Consider the following 6,487-nt stretch of genomic DNA (forward strand, 5'->3'; position numbering starts at 1 on the left):
AGGAAACGACGTCCCGACTCTGTAGGAGGTTAAGTCCTGGATCGGGAAGTGCTTCGATATGAAGGACCTCGGAGAGGCTTCCTATATTTTGGGAATAAGGATAGTGAGAGCGCGAAGTAAGAGACTAATAGGACTTAGTCAGAACACTTACTTAGATAAAGTACTAAAACGTTTTAGTATGTAAAACTCGAAGAAGGGAGAATTACCGATACAAAATAATGCCAAGTTGAGTAAGACTCAAAGTCCGAGTACCGAAGCTGAAATAGCAGAAATGAGCCGAGTACCATACGATTTCGCAGTTGGCTCTATCATGTAAGCTATGACTTGTACTCGCCTTGATGTAGCCTTTGCTTTGAGCATGGTTAGCAAATATCAAGGGAATCCTGGCAGAGCCCATTGGATTGTGGTCAAGAATATCCTTAAGTACCTTCGGAGGAGGAAGGAATGGTTCTTAGTTCTCGGAGGGAGTGATGACTTGAAGGTGCGAGGGTATAGTGACGCCAACTTTCAGACCAACAGGGACAACTACCGTTCGCAGTCGGGCTAGGTCTTTACCCTGAATGGAGGAGCAGTGACTTGGAAAAGTTCCAAGCAGGAAACCGTAGCTGATTCAACGTGCGAATCAGAGTACATTGCGGCGAGCGAAGCATCAAAGGAGGCAATATGGTTAAAGAACTTCATCGGTGATCTTGGAGTTGTACCTGCCATAAAGGAGCCCGTGGAGATTTTCTGTGATAATGAAGGAGCGGTTGCCTTGACCAAGGAACCGGGGGATCATGGTAGATCTCGACATCTCGACAGAAAATATCACTTTATTAGACATCGTGTAGAAGAATGACAACTCGTAGTGAAGAGGATATCATCAGAAGATAACCCAACAGATCCGCTTACGAAGGGACTGAGTAGGGTTAAGCACTTGCAGCATGCTAGGAGTATTGGGCTGAAGGATGTTATTAGTATAGATTAGATAGTAGTGGAAACCTGTAATAGATAAATTTAATTAACATTTGATGATTAAATAAAAGAGTATTATTTATGAGTAATGTTACTGTTCTGTTAATTGTTTAACTATTCATTTTGCATGTTTTGACTTCCAGAATAATTGAGTTTATTAAGAATAATCGAATTTGTAACAACCCGAAGTTGTTCATCGCCGAAAACCCGTTCTACCCGAATAATTCGTCGGAAATCGAAATGTCCTGTTATCGTTTTTGGGTTTAGTTAACTAAAAGTTATATGTTTATTATCATTCAATGAGGGTCCAAATCATTTAGGAACTCATGAAATTAGCCCAAGACATGTATTTTATAAGTTTTAGAAATATCCTCGTCGGGTGACAAAAACTCAATCGGGTGCAACCCAAAGCATCGTTTAAGGCCGGTATCGGGTAGAATTCCACCGTGTCCAATTTTTAGGGACTATATAAACATGTTTTAGCACTCATTTGAAACTTTTTCCTTCTCTCTCTACTCTCTCTCTAACCTCTCTCCTAAATCCAAAGATTAAGTGTCCAAAACTCAATTTTAAGGCCTCAAATCCTTAAGGTACCTTCCTAGCCTTAATCTATAGCATGTTTAGCTTCCAAATTAGACACTTAATCATGAAATTGGACAATATATGTGAGTTTACGGCCCAGGAGGCAGCCTAGGCCGTAAACACCATTTTGAAAGGTTTTTAGCCCTTAAACTCCTTCCTAGACTCAAATAGACTTTAGATATGGCTAAGGGACTTCAAGATATGGACTTAGAACACCTAAAACTATAATTTTGTGGACTTTGAAAGAGTTTACGGCCAAGGCATAAGCTTGGGCCGTAAACTCATGAAAATGGTGTTTTTCATGTCTTTAAACCCTTCCAAATCACCTCTATGGCTTAGATATGAATTATAGGGCCTTGGTATTAGCATTTGGACACTTGAAACATGAATTTTGGGGGATTTAGCAGAGTTTACGGCCAAGGATAGTGCTTGGGCCGTAAACTCCCCAAAACTTGGCATAAATCCAATTCTAAGGTGTTAGAAAGCCATCCAACACCACCAAAAGCCTTGGAATAAATCAAGGGACCAACCAAAAATACTTTAAGGGCCTAAAACACATCTTTTATGGGATTTCTAAGAGTTTACGGCCAAGACCTGTTCTTGGGCCGTAAACTCCAAAATTTTTGGTGTTAGAATGCAAACTAAACACCCCTAAGGCCCTTAGATGAATTTTAGAAGTCCTTTCATGCAAGTTTTAGATCTTGAAACACCTTGTAGCACCATATAATAGAGTTTACGGCCATGAAGGGGGTCTCATGGGCCGTAAACTCCATAAATCCCTCATATGTCCCATATAAACTCATTTCTAGGCTTGTGGGAATTTTTAGAATCACATGTGATTGATTTTAACAACTTAAAAACACTAAATCTTGAAGAAATGAGAGTTTACGGCCAAAGAACCCATGCCTAGGCCGTAAACTCCCTTATGTAGTGTAAATGATGTTTTTAATTCAATCCAAGCCTTAAGAAAAATTAATCCAAGCATTTCCAAGTGTCCATATCCATTTATAACCCAAATTTGCACTCTAAACCACCCTACCATGAGTTTACGGCCGTAAACTCATGGGGAATGGGTGTTTTGGACCTAAAACTCTTGTATAAGTTTACTCATGGGGAGTAAACTCAAGTCCCAAGTCCCTAGTGTCATTTCTCATCCCTAAACGCCACCCGGGTCCCTCCAAACACTCGTATCGGAGTGTTTTCGCGACTTGAAGCAAGTGTCCCTATCAAATGAATAAACTAAGTCCTAATTAGATACAAATGTGTATCTTTACATTATAATTAGGAACCTCATGTATTTACAAGCCCCGGATCCACTCTTAGCATCCAAATCGTCATACTTCTCGTCCGGTGAGTTCATACCCCTACGCCTTTTTCACTGTTTTTATCTGTTTTCAGGGGGGGGGGGAATACAAGCAAACCAAAACTGTTTACAAATCATAAACTATGTGTTTCAAATAATATCTGGCAATCTTATAAATTCTTTTTACTCCTTATGTATTATGTTGAGCATAAGGAATGATTATCAATTACAACTAAATGGATTTTAATTAAAAAAATAACCAATCTAATCAAATTATTATGGGAATAATTTGGGATTCTATGTTACTCTTTATATCAAGTATTGATATCTGTATTAAGTTATTAGATAAACTATGTCTGATTCAATTTATCTCTATATCGTTTGAATGTTTTACCAGATAGTCTCATTGTATGTAACTATTTTCACTGTATCATGTCTTAAAGCCTTTGTATGTTTGTTATCGTATGAGAATCCTGTGAATAGTTTAATACTAGTTTGTGAGATAGTCACTACCCTTTATGGATGATCAAGTAAATCCTCTCCGGAAGTGTAACCAGAGTCTCCTGGAGGGAGAGCGAAGAGTTTGTGAATAGATCTATTCGGGACTGACAATCCCACACCTTAACTGCTAGCTACAGTTGGGCGGGCACGCCTGGGGTGACAAATTCTGGATATCATTCGACGTCTGACTAACGTCAAGGAGGTCTCGTTGTCGTATCAGTATGGTTACCTGACTCACAATACGTATTAATATAAACCTATTCACAGCTAGGATCTGTTTAGAATCTATATCTCGTTCGGGATGGTAATCCCATGGTCTTGTAATCTATATCTCGTTCGGGATGATAATCCCATGATCTTGAGTCTATATTTCGTTCGGGATGGCAATCCCATGGTTTTGAAACTAAATCTTATACGGGATGATAATCCTATGATTTTATTTAGCTATCTTATATCTAGTTTCGGGATAGTGATCCCATGGTTTTATCGAATTATCTTATAACTGGTTCGGGATGTAGTCCCAAGGTTTTCGAAATACTTTCTATTTACAGTTCGTCTAAATTATAGTTTTGTGAATTAAACTATACTATGTGTTATCTAATCAATCTGACAATTAGGAAAATATGGGATTTTCCTGGGGTTAACTTATATCTATAACAGAACTGTAATGAAAGATAACTTAACTACTTTACATAAGAAAATATGGGATTTTCTTGGATATCAAATCTTTTCAGAAAACTAAAGGAAATCGATACATTTTCACAAAACAAAACCGCTTATGAACTCACCGGCTTTATGCTGATTTTCAAACCGCTTGTATTCTCAGGTCCAAGTTAGACAGGTACCCGGCGATATCTTTTGGTGAAGACGGAGTGCTCTGAAGACTCGTCTCTTTTGTTCATATGATATATGTATAACTTTGTATAATTTATTTTTGAACCAAATGTAAACTTTCATATATATATAATGTAATGGTTGTTTACTGTGATTACTATGTACATTGGATTTGATACACAACATGGAGTCAACCCCGAGAACGTTTCCGCCTTTGGTTTTCGGGGTGTGACAGATTGGTATCAGAGCCCTTGTTTATAGTGAACAGAGTATACCAAACCTTACATGGTATAAGACTATAAACATTAAGGGGCCTAAGTGCTCTGAACTAAAAGTATCCTACAAAATATAAGTATTTTCAAAAGTATTTAAGTATGCCGAGCCATCGAAATTCGTAACTACAAGTAGAACAAAACATAAGTAAATGGGTGTTGTACGTTGCGGTTAAACCTGGGCAGTTATGTAGTCGTGTCTAGGGTCAATATAGCCTGGCCAACTATATTCATTCGAGACACGGCCAACATGTGCTTGGGAGTGACTGTGGCATGCGGCATACCTAAAACTTACCCAATATCCCAAACAACAAATCGTCGCTGCAGCGAACCATGAAATACTATGGGAGTATTTCTCGAGCCGATCCTTTATAGAAAATCCTCGTATACGCGTTATTCCTTAATCATTCCTCTAGCGATAAAATGTTCTATCTTGATAACTCCTTCCTGCTTTATCGCTTTGTATGATGCTATATCTGCCATGATGAGATACCTCCTGTCCCATATCTCTTGATTCAATTCAGAGGACTTATGATCCTCTCTTTCCTGATCTTTTTAGATCAAGATGCCTCCAAGAAAGAGACCCAGCTCAACGAACAACAACAATCCTCCTCTTCAACTTGATCTTGCATCGCTTCAGATAGTTCTGACTGCTGCAATAGTAGCAGCCATGTCGCAAATGAACTCTAGAAATTCAGGAGGTGATCCCCAACCCCAAAACCCAGAAGATAGCCAGGGACACCAAAAAGGGGGTTCCTATAAAGATTTCATGAACGCAAAACCGACATTCTTCGATGGCACAGGGGGTGTCATTGCCTTAACCCGATGGTTCGAGAGAATCGAATCCATCTTTGAAATATGGGGCTGTTCGGAGTCTGATAGAGTCAAGTTTGCTGTCTGTACCTTCCTAGACAAAGCCCTGACTTGGTGGAATGGCCGAGTCAAATCCTTAACTTTACCTGTAGCCAATGCTATGGGTTGGGAAGCTATGAAGGAGCTTCTTCTCGCTGAGTATTGCCCTCGGGGCGAACTTCAGAAACTAGAACACGAACTTTGGAACCTTAAGATGAAGGGTTCTGACATAGCTGCTTATACCTCAAGATTCGATGATCTGGCATTACTTTGTCCGGGAATGGTTACCCCGGAAAGTAAAAAGATAGAGAGGTACATCTGGGGGTTGACCCAGCCAACAAAAGGGAATGTCTTGGCTGCGAAGCCGGACACATATGACAGTGCTAAGTGTCTTGCGAAAATCCTAATAGATCACGAAGACAACTCTGATGAAGAAGCTACTACCCCCGAGCCAGTCGCCAGTTGAGGCGGAAGCAAAAAGAAATCCTGGAACAAGCGGAAGGCCCAGAGTACGCAAGGGTCTTCTAAGAAACAGCAAACGGTAGCAGTCCATGCTGCTACTGCCCCTGTCGCTGTTTCAGCTGTAGGTTCCACAGCCCAAACTCCCGCCAGTGGATACACTGGTACGCTTCCTTGGTGTAGTAAGTGTAACTACCACCACCGCATTCCGGGTCCATGTCGTGAAAGGATCTGCGACAACTGTGGCAATAAGGGCCATCTTGCGCGAACCTGCAGAAAACCAGCCAAACCAACGAACCAATCATCTGGAACGGGAATCAGTCCGGCCTGCTACAATTGTGGTGAAGCTGGGCACTTCAAAAGGAATTGTCCCAAGACAGCTACAACCACAAATCCCTCTGCTGCCGCAGGTATATCTCTTTGAAAATTTCTATACTTGCAACTCTTTTCGATTTTGGGTGCAAAAGGGAAACCTTTTATCTATCTATTCGAACGTATTCTAAACTCAATCCTTTGCATGTAATCGAAATGTATACCGTCGAGATGACTAACTACTGAGATAGAGAACACTAACTTCGTATCTATAGAATTGAATCCTCAGTCCGGAGGACTATTCTATTCCATTCGATTTATAAAGGGGGAAACTTTCCATGAAAATATTTTGATGCCATGTTTAACCAAAAATGACCGAGTTTTCGTTCGCGTTGTTATCTTTACTTTCGAAAGGGCG

Source organism: Lactuca sativa, chromosome 2 (assembly GCF_002870075.4).
Source record: "Lactuca sativa cultivar Salinas chromosome 2, Lsat_Salinas_v11, whole genome shotgun sequence".
Lineage (NCBI taxonomy): Eukaryota > Viridiplantae > Streptophyta > Magnoliopsida > Asterales > Asteraceae > Lactuca > Lactuca sativa.